We start from the raw sequence: 19,081 nt of genomic DNA, 5'->3' as shown, positions 1-19,081 counted from the left end.
GGTTTGTATTAATGACGGTTAAAGTGTATCTGTTGGTATTCTGCGGAAGAGGAGGAAGTTGCACCTCAGAAGCTAAAGAAATCTGCCAAGCAAATGGAAACAAAAACAAGCAAGGAGGCTGTGCATGTTAAGGAGAGGTACAATGTGATTAGTTTTCATTTGAACAGTTACTGAGGGTTCTCTTTCAATATTGCTAATACTTTCCTTGAGAATTTTATGTTACATGTAGTTAGTAGAAGCAAATTTGTTTAAAATTGTGTGATGATAAGTTTATTTTTTCTTGGAATCTTAAATATATACATATATGTTGCAGGTCAATTTGGTCTTTACAGTGTACTTGTAGGTCAATTTGTTTCAAACTAGGTTACTTTGAACTAAAACTAGTTTAGTTTGCTAATGTCTGAGTGAGTGTTTCCTCGAGTTCTGAATATTTTTTTTCTCTATCTGGCCCTGGAAAGCGTAAAGAAACTCCACAGAAACTGACGTCTGCTCTGGACTTCTCTGGTTCAACTTCTGCTGAAAGAGAATCACGAAAAGTTTTTGCTACAAAGAGGAAAGAGGTTTGTAAACTGCTACTCTGCAAGTAGAGTCCACTTTGATTGTTCTGATATTGAAAGCAACTGTATTCAGAGGGTGGTAAGTTGACTAGCATTCAGGGGCATTAACATTTCAACAGATGTACATATTGCTAAGGTGTAAAGGGAAAATTTGCTCTCAACTGATTATGTACTTCTTGTACCTTAATACCAATAAAATTCAATTTGAATTAATGAGTTATGTTGCTATATAATTATATTAAGCTAATTTAAAAATGTCTGAGTGGCAGAAAATATAATTACGGTATATAGGATACTAAATCTTACTAAAACTACGGTGAATACATGTAGCACCTAGTTATACATGTGGTTCTCACATGCACACTGAATTCCATTTGTCTGCCACACGACAATGCAACCGCACTTTATTGAGTTCACTAAAAAATTCTTTGTCAAACACTAAAATCGACTAAGCTACAGATGGCACTGACATTTTTTGTTAAATTCTGATAAATACTGTAACTGAACGAAAGAAGTCCAGACATGTAAGTAAGAGGTAAGATGTGGTTATCATGAGCAATGTTTTGAAGCTGACAGTATTTTGGTTGTCACCTGTTTATCTTTTGAAAAGTCAAAAGTCCATGGCCATGAACATGTACGTGTGGTGTCTTATCAGTCATCTGGAAAGGAACAGACATGTATAAGATTATTTTTTTCTCTCCTCATACAGATCTGATGAGCCAGAAGAAAATGGCGGAGCACTTGCAAATGAAGATGAGAAGTCACTACATGGAAAAGAGAAGAGACGGAAGGAAAATGAAAATATGAATGGTAAAGCAACAGAACAGCCATCCAAGAAAAGAAAAGAAGACTCATCTAGCCCACAACTTGAAGAAAAAAAAAACATCTCCTGAAAAGAAGAAGGTCTGTGAATTTGTTCATCAACTGTACATCTAATTGTTGTTTGAACAATATAAATTCTTGTAGCAGGTGCAGAAGTTGACTGGGCAGTACTTGACTTTAAATAATGTAATTTTTGGATAAATTAATCGTTAGAAGTCAGAGACTTGAAGACTGACCGTTGTTGCTGCAATATCCATTTGGGCAAGATAACTTATTCTCAGGTTATCTTTTGCTGGTTTGTGATGTTAGGCTCTTTGAACATGGCTGTACTGTGGTTTTGGCAAGATTAGTATTTAGATATTAAATTGTTGACCTCTAAGATAAAAGTCTAGTTAGTTTCATGTTCATAACCATCGGATTGTTGTATAGTTATTTTCAGATGTCTCGTTGTTTTAAGGACGTTCGCGCCCAAAATGTTCCCACATACAAATTGTTTTTAAACTTGCCACGGAGAAAGGTAATGATCTACTTTTGCTAAAAAGGGAAAAAAAATGGGGAGTCACCAATTTTGTTTTGGAGAGAGCATGCCTGGAAGAACACCCTAAATCTGAAAAAATCGGGCTTTGTTAGCAAATAAGGCCACAGTGTCTGTAAGCCCAAAAATATTGCAACTAGATCATTGAAGTGAAATTTTCTCTCCCAAACATTGTTTAAGTGGACCTATTAAGTGAATTTAGTCAACTGGTGAGGCTCTACGATCCAATTTAGAATACTGCATTTAGCGACCATAGTTTCACACGCCTTGCAGCCGCAAGGTGGCAGGATTTGATGTCCCTTGGACAGAAATCTTGAAATTTTTTTAACTTCCCACATCGATTTTTTGTTCATTTTTGGACAATGTGGAGATAATTGTAAATAAAATCTGTTTCTGCAAAGAAAAGTAGGGGTCGCCGAATGTCCAAGATCGTTAAATCCAGGCAAAGCTAGAGCAATGGGCATCTGCCCTATCATTGTTCATTTTATTACTTAGCGCCGTCAAATATCCGAGCATATTTTCGCGCCAAGTAGAGACTACTGTTGGTTGGTCTCCGAGTGTCGAGTGACTTTGACTATCGAAGAAGAAGCAGCCTTTTATTTCTAATTTCGATTCGTTTTAGACAACTCAATTTTGGAGGAAGTCAATGAATTCCGAGATCCAGGAATAACTACTGAACAGCACTTGCGTTGGAATTTGCACATTGACAAAGTAGTGGCTAAAGCAAACATGATGTTGGGATTAATTAAAAGAACTTGCAGAGATTTTGGCGATCGCAAGACTCTGAGAACTCTCTACTGTGCTCTTCTACTATCCAATTTAGAATACTGCTATCTAATATGGTCCCCTTACACCATAAAAGGCATTGAAATGTTGCAGAAAGTTCAAAAGAGGGCAAATACATTTTTCTTAAAGACTGAGGACTGTGCAGGCCCGCAAATGATCCCCGAACCGCAAAATGATCCCCAAATTGTGCCGCAAATGATCCCGGGACCGGAACTGATTCCACCGCAAAAAGTTACGAATGGCGTGGACTCCATGAAAAGTCTATGGATGGATACATATTTTCTTAGGTGAAGAAAAGACAAGTGCCTCAGGCATAAAAGCAGCAATAAAAAAACGTTTAACATACTGCGCAAAATACTAAATTGACATGCGTCGACTGCATAAATTCTTTTACGAAACGCACTGCAAAAAGAAACATGATTGAATCTTCGAAGATGCCTCTGCCATCTAATTAACCGCTCAGAACTTTTCCCTGTACACTTGTTATACTTGCGTCCTAGATAGCCACGGGAGATTCCCCCGTGTTAGTTGCCGCAGTAAAAATGTAGCCAATCCACTTTGGAATTCTCAGTTGTCTCCAAATTTGAGGATATAGTGAACATCCTGTGTTATCATACATCCCAGGCCCGGGCCCAATAAAGTTATTCAGGGAAGGATCTAAACTAACGTCGGATTTAATTTTTAAAGTTGTGAAATTTGCGTTCAAATTGTTCATACCGCACGTTTTCAGGCGTTTCGTGTAATAACTGTTACATCAAAATATTGTCTTATTACTTTGAAACTCAGAAAACCGTGAATACGAGAAATTTTTAAGGATTATTATCGTGTAGTAGGGAAAAAGCCAATAAGCGTGAGAAAACTAAACCGCAAACACCAGCAATAATAGGGCACGTTCGATATATCAATATTCTGACATGGCTCTGAGGCTTTCAGGACAAACTTTTATGTTTGGTGGTGTTTTCTTTGTATCTAAGTCTCTTTTGGGACTTGAAAGACAAAGGAAAAGATATGGAACGTTGGCCTATTGGTTGTGGTTTTGAGTTTTTCTCGCGTGTCCTGAACTTTATTGTGATTGGTTCAGTACCAAATTCACCTTTCGGAATCAAATTCAAATGTTATTGGTTTTCTGAGTTTCACCGTGATAAAAAAGCGATTGCATAAATTGTAAATCCACTGTCCAAATTCCTGAGTCCTTACATTTCCAAATTTTATGCCATGGCAACCATTTCCGGTCGGGGATCATTTACGGTACAATCTGGGATCACTTCTGGTCCTGGGGCCCATTTCTCGAAGTTCCCGAAAAGTTCTCGCACCCGAAAAGCCGTAGCAAAATATCAAACGTTTTGAGTACAGAACTGCCTTATTAATATATTCTTAATACGAACAGAGGTTCTCTTCTTACATGAAGTTTCAGGCGTATACACCCCACTGTCTTTAAACACCGATTAACTAAAAATGGCTTTTCGGGCCCAAAAAGATTCCGGGGCTTTCGAGAAACGGGCGCCAGGGATCATTTGCGGGCCTGTACAGGACTGCTATGCTGACCGCCTAAAGATATTAAATTTGTTATCATTGGAAAAGAGGCGATTGTTAGCAGATGTTACTTTTTTATATAAAGCTCTTCACGGAATGATTGATATCGATGTTGAGCCTTATGTAGATTTCTGTAAGGAAAATGATCAGTATTCGTTTCGACACAATGACAAGTTAATCCTAAAGATAAGATATGCAGGAACGAATGTTCTTACATGTAAATATACTTATTTTCATAGAGTTATAGAAACATGGAACTCCCTTCCTCTTTCCATTCGTGAGGCTACAAGTGTAAATTCTTTTAAAGCTTTAATCAAAAAGTTTTTTATGGATTAATATATTCTTTGAATGTTTTCCTTGTTATAATATTTAATTTTTAATATTTGTTAACGGAGAAACAACAACAACATGATATTAAGTGTAAATTCTGGGAGAAACGTATACTCGCGGAAAAAATTCAACTCGTATTTTTTCCGCGAGTATACGTTTCTCCCAGAATTTACACTTAATACTAGGGTATCTAAAAGATAATAATGCTGCGGCGCATTCTATTGATAGTGACATATTTTACGCAGTGATTCATCTACAACTTCATGCATGATGACACATGGATGGCGAGGTGTGACAAGGGATCGTGACAAAAAAGCACATAGTGATCTAACCCATGTTTGAACATAAAAAGATACACATCAATCTCCCCTTTACCAGATCTCGAAAATCGAAAGACGTGGAAGTTGTAGGAGCAGAAATCTAACTTATAAATTCTGTATTGATACGCATTAAATGTCTCAAGAATGTTGACAGACTGTGTCGAGGACGCGTCCATCGCGATGTGTGAAAATGCTAAAGCTTTAGCTTAAATTCATGTTTGGATGAAAAGAAATAGATCGCAGCATATATGAAATTAGCGTGTTCTACGGTTTTCGTTTGTTTAATTATTCTACGAGCTTTAGGAGCGACGATTTCTCGTCATTTAAGAATTCGGCCAAGTAGGCGAGACTGCTAAGAAATGACATACTAAGTTTAAAATTAAGATGTCACAATTAATCGTCCAGATTTACAAACTTTCACATACTGCATGCATTAAGAACAAAAGCAAGAGTTGTGAAAGCAGGCACAATCTCCTTCACGTCGTTTTACAGGTAAATCAGAGCAAAACACAGCCACTAATCTTTCTCACTGGAATCCACGCGAAAAGGCGTCCTCCTGTAGTTCGTGGCGCAACGCACTCTGGTAAAAAGTGGCGCAGTGCATTCTGGTTATTTTTAGTTTATGTTTAAAAAGGGACACTGACACTTCTTAAGAAGCCTTCTCTGGATCACACGCAGTTTTCAAATTATCGCCCTGTTTCGAATCTTACTTTTCTCAGCAAAGCAATTGAGAAGTTGGTTGCTAACCAACTGATCTCCTATGTTAACAACAACAACCTGAATGAGCCATTACAGTCTGCCTACAAACAGTATCATAGCACAGAAACGGCTCTCATTCGCGTGCATAATGACATCCTCACAGCCTTCTCTGGATCTACTGTTAAACTTGCTTCTCCAACAAAGAAAATTAGTTTAAATTTTCACTTGAATAAGCTTTCTCAATTCGAATATTATCTTTGGGACGTGAAAATGTGATTCTATCACCTAATTGTTGCTCTTTGACAAGTTTTGAATATTCATCAATGTCACGTTGTTACCTAGCTGTTTGTCAGTTCTAAGCGAACACGTTGCTTCGCAAAGCAAGTGGCAGAGTGCAGAGTTAGACCTCCTAAAACTCGCGAAGAAGAGGAAAAGTGTGTGGCCAGCGCTATTCCGAGGTAACGTGTGCGTCTAGTCTGTTAAATGCAGGGGTAGATAGTAAGTTAGTACGCCTTAGAACTGGGAATTTTTAACGTTAGTGCCATTTTAGGTCGGAACTGTACAGCAAGGCTCAAAGCGAACCAAAGGACGAGGTCGCCACCATTGAGCGAGAATTTAAATTTAGAAAAAGAATGGCTCTTTCTGTTTTGGGGAGTTTAATAACTGTACCGTTACATTTAACGTCAGTAAATGATTTAGGTTTAAAGTTTGTTTTGAAAAATGTGTGATTGAATAAAGGTGTTTATCGCCATGTGTTTTTCTTGCTCAATCAATATGCAAATTAAGAAAATTTGCATCCGTGTTTGAAATTATTCCCAAACACGCCGTGGTTTTCAACTCGTTTTTCATTGGGTTTCTAAACCCATTCACCTGACCAGAATAAGATGCTCTCGTTGGATAAGAGCTGCATGAATAATTAATGAGTTTTATATCACAGTCATCACCGTAAATCCTCTAATTAGTAGACTGCAAAACAGTCGTATTTTTTGCGATCGCGAGCGACGGTCAATATTCGAACGGAAGGTCTGGACGAGTGTAAAAACGGCGAGGGAGAATGGGTAGAGACGCTAAAAAAATACGACTATCCGCCTTGCATATGTTAAATTCGTTCAGAATTTCCCGTTCTTCCAGCAACGGGAAATTCCGATTGGTTTAATTCTGACGCAACCTGTCATCAAATGTCACTCACACCTCATCAAAAAGATATAGACGCCGTATCAGTTTCACAGTAAAGACAGTAATTCTCGCGGGAAAACGGACGACGTCGAGTTGGATGCGTTTGCGAGCGATTTAGCAGCGATCCACTCGCAAAAATTATCATTTTACTTTCAGTATGAACGGTTAGCTCACTAAATACTTTGGCAATATTCCTTCAAATTTGTTACTGAAGACAGGCAGGTCGGGTTTCTCAACGGCCATTCGCATGCATGAATGACCCCGAGAGCAAGCAAATATACACGCAAACAAATTATTTCTGCACGTATTTTTCTTGGGGCCACGGACTGAACAAGACTTAAACGTCCTATAAACCTTATAATTTTGTAAGTATTGTTCAGTCTGAGAAAAACAGGAAAAATACGTGCAGAAATAATTTGTTTGCGTGTAGATTTGCTTGCTCTCGTGGTCATTCATGCATGCGAATGGCCGTTGAAAACCCCGACAAACGAAGAAATAATGCCAATGTATTTAGCGAGCTAGCTGTACATACCGAAAGTAAAATGAAAATTTTTCCGAGTGGACAGCTGCAAGGTTTCACTTTTTCAGGTAAATTTTGCACACAGTCGGCAACGAGACGTCCATCAAAACTTAGGTTTTGTCTAGACGCTTTTGCGCTGAAGGTGGCGTGTGATTGATAACCGCTGGAAGATGTGGGTGGAGCTGTCAAGCAATTTCTGTCACCTCAGCGACATTATAGGACCCCGCTCAAAACGAATTCGTTGTAAGAAAAGCCGACAGTCGTTTTCTCGTCTCACACGCCCGTGAGTCTCGCGCGCTTCACACGCGAGGATCGCGCTTACGGCGCTTCGCGCCTTCCGAAAACGTCCGAAAACGACTGTTTTGCAGTCTATCTAATTAGCGCCTGGGTATTTTCTTAGTAGAGGGAAACCAAAAAGCGATAACTCGCTTAAAAGGCTTCGGATCGAGCTAAGAAGTGAGATGACAATAGAAAAGACAGCAAGGCATTGAGGTGAGTCATTTTTATTGCAAAAATACTAAAATTTCAGCTATAATGTCGATTACCGTTTTTCCCCATACAAACCTTTATAAATTCAAACCGTTGTAACACAACACCACCACATACTGCAAGGCGAAAGTCACGTTTCGCGTAACCAAACTCGGTCGTTATGTAATAGTAGATGTCGTGTCACGTTTCGAGCGCTGAACGTTCGCATAAAGATTAAAAAAAAAAAAAAAAAAACTCCTCGCATCGTGAGCTTGGGCAGCCTGTGGCCTGGGGCGCTTATTTCAAATTTAGGAGAAGATGGAGGCGCTTATTCGAGGGAGGCGCTTATTTAATTTTTCCAAATCGTGGCCTGACATGATCATTTTTTTAACACATCATCTGCGCGTAAACACCAACATAAGCTGTTCATTGACATAAAAAGCTGATTCTTAAGTTTAAATAGCGGCGCCGTCAGTACTTAACGTGTTCAACGGGTTCACTACTAGTAAACGTGTTCACAAACTGAAACAATGTGCAAATCTAATACTACATGACGAAAACTATACATCCGTTGTTGCCTCATTACTCGTCCACAAAATGGGGAGGGAGGGGAGGGGAGGGGCGCTTATTCCAAACGGGGGGGGGGGGCGCTTATTTTTAATTTCGGCCCATAGGAGGGAGGCCTATTCGAAGGAGGCTATTGTTCAGATACGGGTTATACTCCCATCATTCCATAAGGCGCCAGCCCGACACAGCGGTCAAACGTCTGCGCATGTGCGAGCTATGGGGCAACTAAAGGCGGCCAAAATATTTTCATAACCTTGTTCTTTTCGTGGGTCATTGGCATCCTATAAATGACATTGTCCTCGTTATTTACGTATTTGTTTGTGTTTTAGCTTATACAACGAGAGCTAACAGAAATAAGAGTTAAAAACTGTTCTACCTTCTGCTTGTTGCAGGTCTTTCCTTTCTGCGGTATGTATTTTCCGTGCTTCTTGAATTTTTTGTCCGCCTCGACTTTGCATTTAGTGCACCAGTTTGTCCAAGGTTTGTAGTTTGGAAAAGATTTTCCCACCTGGTCAAAAACCTGGTACAGGCGGTTTGGGATCGGTATTTTGGCTAGCTATGCCCCCATGACGATGGACATGAACATCGTTTGTAGTTCGATTCATCTCGTTCCTGTGCTTCAGACAAATCCAGGATCCGGACGGAATCCTCCCAGTCCTTGCCAAGAATTTTCCAGCTCGTCTGAGCGAAGCCGAGTCACTGCAATTGTCTTTTTCTTCTCCAGTTTTTTCTTCTTTTACACACCGCTTGTCGTCCGTTTCCGGCGTCACGCATCGTGTCCCCAATTAGCACATTAGTGCTAAATACATCGACACTTAAATAAAGTGATTATTATTATTATTATTATTATTATTATTATTATTATTATTATTATTATTATTATTATTAATGTATACTACGCCGTCGGCTCGAAGCCTGACACTGGTTTTCAAGACTTATAAATTTTTTTGGTAAAGCTTAAAACAAAATGGTAAATCAACAGAATACCGATAACTTAATTAACTTTGTGCCTGAAAAGTCTTAAGTTTTCCTTTTACCTACTCTCTTTTCCTTTAACAGATTTCTACGAACTTTTCATTTTTTTCGTAAATTTTGCGTGACACCGGTTGTTTTCCATGTTTTCCTTTAAATTTTTGCACGGGAAATTGGCGCGCGGCTGCCAAAAATGTACCCATTAGCGCATGCCCGACGTTTGACCGCTGTGTTCGCCAGGCCAGGCCAGACTTACTCGCATGCAGGGCACGAACACAGTAGGTGACTCTGTCAACTGTCTCTGTGGATGCAGGTATGTTGCTCACCAAACATATGCTTTACTTTGTTTCTCGACTTGTAGAATTTCAAACATTAACCGATATGACTTCGCTTTCAGGTTCACGGGTTAAGATTGAACCTGAAGTTTGCAGACTGAAGTCACAGAGACTGCACATGTGTTTACCGAGTGTGTTTCAAGCGCGGGCAAAGTTGGAGACCTTGAAAGTTGGACAAGGTATGTTTAACAAGTTTAAACGTGCCAAAACAGAAATGTTTGACTGGAGTACACAGTTTGTATAATACAAACCTTATTTTCACTCATGTTACATATTGATTGTTAGACTGTTTTTGAGGTGAATACCCGCGAATTTTAGAATGGCCGTCGCCGGGAGTGTTAAACAAGGTCAGCCTGGCACGCACATGTTATGCGATTCTTTAAAATATTTCCTTGTTTCGCCCTGAATGCAGAAAGACTACTCGGTTTTTCAGGCTTTATTTTCGGATTTAGCAATCTCTTTTTGTGGTAATATCTGCAATTCGCTACTGGAGAACTGGGGGATTCGGCTGAACCGCCAAACTAACACAAGCAGGTTCGAATGAAACTTTGGAGGAGGAAGAGCATTTTTTTTTTTAACATTATGTTGCATTAATTAGCTTTTTCCGGACACCGGATGGCCTTAATTTCGGGCACTTTCGGGTTTAGAGAACTTCGTTACACTCTTCTTTTTTTTTTTTTTTTTTTATAAGGATATATGTTATAAGAATAGCGAGGCTGAGATTTGCAAAAATTTGCGAATATTTTAAGAACTAGACGCTCTAAGAGCTTTTACTGGGGCTTCACTCTGCAATAACAAATCGTACTTTACAAGTAGGCTTGCTGAACACAGTAAAAACAAATGAAAGAATCAGGATATTTTAACACAAGAGTTACACTTAGATAAGCTTATTTACTATTCAAGTTGCTTCGTCGAGTACCCTCTATCTACGGTGGCCCATAAACGCACACGAAATTTAAATCACTCACAATTCAAATCACTCACACCGAATTCAAATCACTCACACCGAATTCAAATCACTCACACTGAATTCAAATCACTCGCACCAAATTTCACAAAATGGTGGACACTTTGAGATGTAAATGAGGGGTCTTTCATCTGTTAAGTTCCAGTGTTGATTTATTTTGTTGGTGGGTAATTAACCAGTGATAGCTAGGAGTGATCAGATTATGCAACAACTTTCTTGGCAGGCCGAGTCTCCAACAGGACTCATGCACAGTCACAGTTTATTTATTTATATTGTGCTTTTTAACATGCATACAATCATCAAAAGTGTAGTACAATATTAAAATATACTAAATATGTACATAAACTAAATTTAATAATAATGAAGTAATTTAAGAACAAAGGCCAAGAGCTAACTTAAAACTAGTTGTACCTCTCAGCAAGTGCCAACGAGGTGAAATAATTTGTTTTCTATGGAACGCGTGGAAAGGTACCTTTTTGTGTCTTGTAGATCGTGGAACATTACACAGAGGGTATATTGATTTCTCTGTATTTTACGTAGAAGAGGGTTGAATTAAAGTGAAAAGGAGCTTGTTTATTAAGGAGCGATTTGTTTTTTTAAACAGTAATGTTGAGGAGCCATCACCAAACCTGGAGGGTATACCTTGCGATGTTTTCCTTATGAGTTTGTTTGTCTGATAGATTATTTTTTCTCACAGGATGTGGGGAAATGAGGATTTATTTTTAAGTAGTCCTCAAAGTAGGTGTTTGTCGTGCTTTGTGAATATTCTGTGCTACACAATGAGGGACTGGTCAATAAGTACGACAGGGGGGGAAGCGATGCAATTGGAAAAGTGGTGGCTCAAATTTTTGACTCACCCCTTCGTTCTGGTTCAAAACTGACTGACCCACCCCTTTTCTGCTTTGGCCCACTCCTCACTTCATTTAGTGACTAGTCCCTAATGAAGCTGTGGAGCTAAAGTTTTCCGTTTCCTAAAATTACTGCAACTCTCTGAACGATTCATTGTTTAATTAATGGTATCAATCACAAATATTTTAATGTAAACGTAGAAAGAGCATAGAAATGCCTTAAAAAGACACCCAAACAGAAATGGATAAAAATACAAGAATTTGAAAATGTCATAACACAACTTATAACATATAAAATGAAGTCAGTGTTTGTTACTGCTACATGTATGAACACTGTCGGGACATTATCGAAATGATAATGAAACAGTTACTGTCCGACTTGCAAGGAAAGATAAGAAGTCATTAAAATGATAACAAAACAGTTATTGTCCAACTTGCAAGGAAAGATAAAAAGTCATTAAAATGATAGCAAAACAGTTATTGTCTAACTTGCAAGGGAAGATAAAAATGCATTTAAAAAAAATAACAAAACAGTTATTGTCCAACTTGCAAAAGAAGATAAAAACTCATAAAATGTTGACCAAACAGTTATTTTTTGACTTGCAAGGACAGCTAGAAGCTCATTAAAATATCGAGGAAACAGTTATTGTTCCTCTTGCAAAGAAAGATAAAAATGCATTGAAATGATGACAAACCAGTTATTGTCCAATTTGCAAGGGAAGATAAAAACACATTTAAATAGTGACAAAACAGTTATTGTCCAAGTTGCAAGGACAGATAAAAACGCATTAAAATATTCTCAAAACAGTTATTGTTCAACTTGCTAGTAGTTCTATTTTACTTTGAAATCGGTTTGTCCGATGAGGGCATGCTGTAGTGGTGTACACTTTTGTGAGCAAATTACTGGCTCCCGATTTCTTGAACAATGTTATTCTTGCAGTTGTATTTGAATTTGATGTCTATTAATCCCATGAGGGCATCCTCTTTGTCATCTTCTGTGCTTTCCAGACTTTTTGTTTTTTTTTTTAATAGTTCTACTAGTTCATTTGTAAATGTGGAGAGCCACAATTCTGCCTCCCCATCTTGAATGCAGTTCTCTACAGATTCTTCACATTTGCAGTTTTTAACTCATTGTTGCACTTTACAGTTTTGGCATCTAACTGATTCTCCTGACTCATCCCCAACGCGGTTTTTTGCAGATTTGACAAGCAAGAAATATGTTTAAGTTGGAAATGAATTTCACTTCACTTGCAGCAATCTCTGTCAGGATTTGTCAACATTTCTGGTCCCACAAGCTTTTGGAGGGTCGTGGAATCTTCAGTGTGACTTGTATTTTTGTTAGTGCTTAGGAATTTTGATCCTGCATAGTATCGTAGTGTCAAGTTTTTGAAGTAGTAGGCCTTATTGTTCATGAGTTGGGCAAATACTGGCTCCCATATGTGGATTTCCATCGTGTCGCTGCCGTCTTGTAAGATACAGTCTTCTTTGACTGTCAAAGTTTGACCGGACTTGGTTTCAATTTTCTTGGGTTCTTTTGTACCCATTGACAGGGTTGCACAGACATTGACTTTTTGGTTTGGTGCTATTTTTTGTGGTTCTTGCAAAGTGACATCACATGCTTCTTGCGATGTCGCTTCTGAATTTTCCGGCTTTACGTCTTGTACATAAGAGAATGAAACATCAGCATTTGAGCACTGTGAGACATGCGACTGGTGGTTTAAAAGCCAATCGTTGCTTTCATACTGGTACAAGGTTCTTCACCAATACAGGTGATTTAGTTTCCTGAAAGTGTTTCATTGTTGGTTGCTTCGATTTATCAAACGCCACCACTCTTCGTAGCATTGTTGGCGAAAGTTGAAGTTGGAAATCAAACCATTCATTTTTGGTTTTTGTGGCTGTTTTCACTGGTGATACATTATGAACATAGCGGTGCTTGTTTTCTAAAGAGAAGAAACAGTAAAATTTCAGGCTGTTATGTCATCATTGTCCTTATAATAAGAACTATAACAGTTTTATCGTAATATAATGTTCACTAAAACGTAAAATACGAAAAAAATTTAGGGCTATATGTATCAAAAATTTCAAGGTGGTATTAAGAATCTAGCATCTTCGGCTTAAAGTCATCTTCTTTATGTTTGCTACATTAGTTCGCATATACATGTAAATGATATCAGGTCACTCCCATGGGGAACAAATAAATTGGGCAGTAGTAAAGGGGGTGCTTATAAAGTCTATAAGCACCCCCTTTACTACTTTAGGCAGGCCAGCAGCTTTTTGTTAAGTCTCGCTTCTTGTAGCAATAATCAAAGCCTCTGGAATGTTGTGTTTGAACGTGAATGTTTCCTTCTAAATTTACACAAAATGTCTTGCTGGTTTTGAGATCTTGGTGATGTCTAAATGTTGTTCGTAACGCACACAAAATTTTTTTTTAATAGTTTTATTGTCATAATTACCAAAAAAACAAAGTTCTGTTTGAATAGATTTATTTGGCAATCCCTTCAGGTGGCATATGGTTTCTTCTTACCTTTTTTGGTCCAAGTTGCCTGTATATCCTAAAGGGGATACCATCCATGGTATCCTATAGAAGTTATGTTTCGAAATAAGCCTCATGAGAGGTGAAATAGTAAGTTGTTAGAAAATTTTTGAACTCACCTTTAAAATGCCTCTTTGATGACATCTTTAATTCTAAAAAAGTGAAAAATAGGATGTCACTCATTTTTTTTTTTAAAAAGTAAGTATATGGTTATTTTTTTACTGAGAGTTAACCTAAGGTGTGAAAGTTTTTTTGTAGTTAATGTACATTATAAAGATTGTTTGCATAGATTACTACTGAATTTGAGTAATGTTGTTTGCGAAAGCCTGTCAAGTCTACGTTCCTCTGATATTCTATGTTGCAAATTTGGCGCCTTCTTAGCAGCTTACAATCTTTCAAAGGTTAAAGGTTCTAAAACAAGGTCAGACAAGTTTCTTACCCTACTTAATGCAACATATGTCATACCAGTAACATTTTCTGATTTTCCAAGGTCTATCCAAGCCTTTTCTAATGTAAGACCTTGGCATTTATGGATTGTCATTGCCCAAGCTAACCGTAAAGGTAGTTGTTGCTTTTCAGCATTGTAGCCTAAACTTTGAGAAATTTGGGTAATGGGACAAATTGGAACACACCTTGGCAGGTCAGGAGATACAGAAGGTCCATTGTAGGGTTCATCAAATTGAACAATAACACAAATTGGTAGAGATGGGGGTTGCTGTCCTTCAGGAAAAACAAAATGAACTACTGTTCCTAGTGCTCCATTGCAAAGTCCTGCCTCCGTCCATATATTATACAGCTTTGGTTTGTTTTGGAGGGTTGGAAAATTCATTGGTTTGAAGAAATGCACAAGGTCTTCAGCACAAGTGTTTGTATGATCCACATTATCAGCCATATGATATATGGTATGTAATATATAAAAAGGCTGATACCAAGGTCTCAAAGTATGATGAACAGAGCGTGAAATATACAAGAGTGGAAAAAAATTATGTTTGCTTTCAAGAATATCACAAGACCTTTTAAATTATGCTTTTTCAACTACCTATTGAAGTAAATGAACGGCCAGATAGACATGATCATGACATTGCTTCAAATAATCTAAAATTGTGTTTCGAAGCAGATAAAATTCTGTTGGATATCATAACTAGTGGTTCATGGCAAATTTTAGTTAACTGCTAATCAGGTTTGGGATGAACTTGTACATGTTGCATTTAAACATGCTGCTGAGCAAATCTTCTCCCACAGTTCTCGCAGGGAAAAGGCTATTCCTGGTATGGGTCCTCATGTGCCTCTGCAGCTCGGCAGGGCGCATAAATCTTTTTGAACAGGACCCACATTTTTGTACAGGCGCATCATCTGGGGACAACATCAGTTGGTTTGTTTGGGAGTGTTGGACAATTTTTTGGTTTGTAGAAATGCATGAGTTCTGCAAAACATGTGTTTCCTTGATTCACACCAAAAATATCATTATCATCACCATGTCAGAAGGTGATAAAAAGAATGTATCAGACTGGCTGCCAATGCCCACATATTTTCAAGCCTTTTCGTTCATTCTTCACGGGGGCATTTGAAAAAGAGATTTTTATTTAAACAGTCTTTAAAACAAGGTGAGAGTATCTTTATCTGCTGAAAAGATTGCAAGTGAGGGAGTCACACCTGTATTTAGTCATCGGCAGTTAGTTTATTGGTCTTGGTTTAAAAAAAAAACCCTGTTGTGAGGGGTAACCTTGTGCCATTGAAAAAACCAACAAGGAGTCGGACTTTGCGTGAACAAGAATGTGTGGAAAGGGGGGAGACAGAACTAGTTTGAGCACCAGTGACAGTGGCTTGTTTAGAGAGTAGAATGGAGCCCCCAGTACAGCCCTGGAAGAGAAGAAAAAGCTTTGGTTTGCTTTGGAGTGTCGAGCAGTTCACTGATTTGTTTGCAAATGTTGAACAATTCTTTGGTTTGAAGAATAGCGTAAGTTCTGCAAAACTGATGTTCGTTTGATTCATACTAAAAATAACACTTGTACTTGTGTGGGCAATTTGGAAATCTGTACACCATCTAAAAGACAAAATGGGAAAATGAATTGATGTCTATTATATTGGTGACAACAATTTCTGAGTTTTTGAAGATTTTAGTAGTGCTAAATATTATTGAAATGTATACTTTTAATATCATAACACATTCCTTAAGTCTGATCTTATTGTAGTCTATTAAATGTTTCTTTCCTAGTCCAATGCTGGCTGTGCCTACATATTTTTGGTGCACTCATTGTGTACATGATGCAATGCGTGGACTACATGCCATGCCCTTGCAAGAGTTTGTTAATGTGTTAAAGTGATTTCTATAATTAATTTTTGAGCCTGCTGCACCAGTGTTTACTTTTATGAAATATGTGCTTGAATACATGCATGCAGTTGAGTACAAACCCCCATCTTGCCTCTTGTGTTGTGTTAACCAAAGGCAGGCCAGCTGCACATGCACTGTTTGTGGAATTAATTTATAAACAACTAAGCCAAAATATTTATACAACAGGTTAAGGTGGCTGAACACAGTTTTTGATACATGAGTTTCACTCACCTTTTTCTCTAAAACCCTTGATCCGTTGGTTGCCAAAAATGGCAGCAATCAAGTTAACAACACAAACTTTGGTTTTTTGATGGTTAAGCTGATGTATGTGCCGTTGCCATGGGAACATGAATAAATATAAACAGGCCTTTAAAATCGGTTTTGTTTATTTGTAGAAAATCTAGTCACTAGATTTTCTTTGTAATCTGCATGCAACAAGCCTGTAATGATTCTCACAAGTTAGCACCATTTTGTGAATAATTTAACAGAGATACCTTTAATTATCCTTGTTGAAAGTTCACTGGAATATCTAGAATTTCCTATGTTAAAGTTCAATTATTTTCCATACTCCAGTTACTTGTTTCCTAAAGTATTTTCGTGCCAAATTTCGTGAAATTCTGATGAGTGGTTCTCGAGAGATACTGTAGGTGTATTTTCGAGAGTACAATTTTTCATTCAATCGCAAGTTTTTGACTTACTACACATGCGCTGCATTTAACTGGGTTCTTTCAATAACTAAGAAAAAGCTGAGAATTGCTGGGTTCTTTGCATCATTACCTTTTCTAACATATCTCTGTAATAAAAGACTAAAGCCATCAATACACTGCGCTCAATTATAGAGAAAAATAGCACAGATAGTGCAGGTGTTGAGTAAATAAAATGATTGCTCTATTGATGGCATGTTTGTTTTTTCCAATCCTTGTGCACATGCTGAATTCAATCAGCAAAAGCACGCACGAAAATTGTGTTTGGCCACCTTAAAACAAATATTGTTTTCCTTTCTGGTAGCAAAAACCGAAAAAATGCTGTTAAGTTAACACAAAGGTAGCCTCTGTGTTAACTTGTCACTCCCTTTGTTTCTCTCTGACATTACATGAGATAGTTGAAGCTGACAAAATCAACTCAATAGAAATTAATAACTTTTAGTTATGTATATTGGTGACAACATTTTTTTATAGCTTTTGAACAGTAATGAATACTGCTTAATTGGAATTGCTCTCTTAATATCATAACATATTTCAGAAATCTGATGTTATTTTAGTCTATTTCATCTAAAGGCACAGACAGAACTTGTTTGGGCACCAGTGACGGTAGCTGGTGAGGAGGATGGAACAGCTGTCAGATGGCTGTCAGGCTATGGTCCTGTGCTCTACAAGCCCTACCTCCATAGTTCTACTTGAAACTTTTTTTGCTGATCTTTTACACAAGCATTTTGTGCCCATGTGAAAGAGTGATTTCTATTTGAATAGTTATAAAAATTGTAAAAGAGTATCTTTATCTGAAAAAGATTGCAAGTGAGGGAGTAACATAATTGCAGTTAGTCTATGGGTCTTATTTAAATAAACAGAGTGTTAATGTGGATGTGGTTGTGAAGGGTAGCCTGGTACTGTTGAAAAAGCCAGCAAGAAGTCGGCCTTCCTGTGGACAGGCAATTGTGCAAAGAAAAGAGAGAGAACTTGTGAAGGCGGTGTAGAGACTTGCTAGTGTGGAATAGCTTTCAGGTGCAGTGGCTGCCAGGCTAATTTCTTGTGGAGCCCCTCTATAAGCCAAGCCTGGAATAAAAAGTGCTTTGGTTTGTTTTGGAGGGTTGGAAAATTTATTGGTTTGAAGAAACACACAAGGTCTCCAACACAAGTGTTTGTATGATCCATATTATCAGGCAGTGTCCGAATATTCTCACTTTATTGTACAAATGGCTAAAGACAGACAAGTAGCAAGTTTGAATTTGGCAATCTGCTGTAGTAAATGGACTGCCAGATAAGCACCATTCTCACGACATTGCTTCAAATAATACCAAAATGTACGTCGAAGTTTTGTTTTCGCCCCATGAGAAGTTTGGTTATTTTTCCGTGACTGGTTGGCGATAGACTGATTGATAGATTGGATACAATAACTGGTGATTAATGCAAAATTATAATTAATACTTTCTTTTGCCATGAGGTTGTGTACGCCAGTTTACATCTGCCAGTGTACATCATCTGAAACAAAAATAATAAGTTACATTAATTTTTGTTTATTGGTGACAACAATTTCTTAGCTTTTGAACATTTTAGTGGTGCTTGATTGTTGACAATTGCACTCTTAATATCATAACACATTCGTAAAGTATGATCCTATTTGTAAATGGTTTGAACCCAGGAGTATCAGTAGTTCGTATAATGTGGTCGTCCGGGTGAGGGTAGTTCTGAAAAGAGTTGTTGTTGGTGACTGACGTTTTGACAACCTGAGCAGAAGTCATCTTCAGAGTCAAGCAAATAGTGTTTGTCAGTCGATGATGTTATAAGTCTGGTCGGTTGAACGTGATTGGTCATTCAAGCCGTGGTAGTATTGGCTGTAAGACTCGTTAAGTTTGTCATTAGTCATTGGTCGGTTTCGATCAGTCTATTGTTTGTCAAATTGGTTGGTTTTTTTGGTCTGTCTAATGTTAGTCAAATTAAGTCGGTCTGTTAGAAGTCTGTTTGTTGATTTCGTTTCCGTTGTGGATAAGTCGTTTGTAAGGTGCTGTTAGTTGTTGACATCTGTTAAGAGGTGTTTTTTTGTAGGTTAGTGTACCAGCTTTCC

General features: G+C 37.9%; 1 long non-coding RNA gene across 1 annotated transcript in view; it reads left to right on the top strand.

Annotated features, from left to right (window-relative positions):
- LOC145496263 (uncharacterized) overlaps positions 1–19,081 on the top strand; it is a 427,898-nt gene that overhangs the window by 8,666 nt on the left and 400,151 nt on the right. The window contains exons 4-6 of the long non-coding RNA XR_014050532.1: positions 2–137; positions 459–560; positions 1,267–1,460. This is a non-coding gene — a long non-coding RNA (uncharacterized LOC145496263). The remainder of the gene's footprint in view (position 1; positions 138–458; positions 561–1,266; positions 1,461–19,081) is intronic.

The sequence above is a fragment of the Orbicella franksi genome, chromosome 8, assembly GCF_964199315.1.
Source record: "Orbicella franksi chromosome 8, jaOrbFran1.1, whole genome shotgun sequence".
Lineage (NCBI taxonomy): Eukaryota > Metazoa > Cnidaria > Anthozoa > Scleractinia > Merulinidae > Orbicella > Orbicella franksi.
The sequence above is the reverse complement of the archived record's forward strand: the minus strand, read 5'-3'. Positions and strand labels throughout refer to the sequence as shown.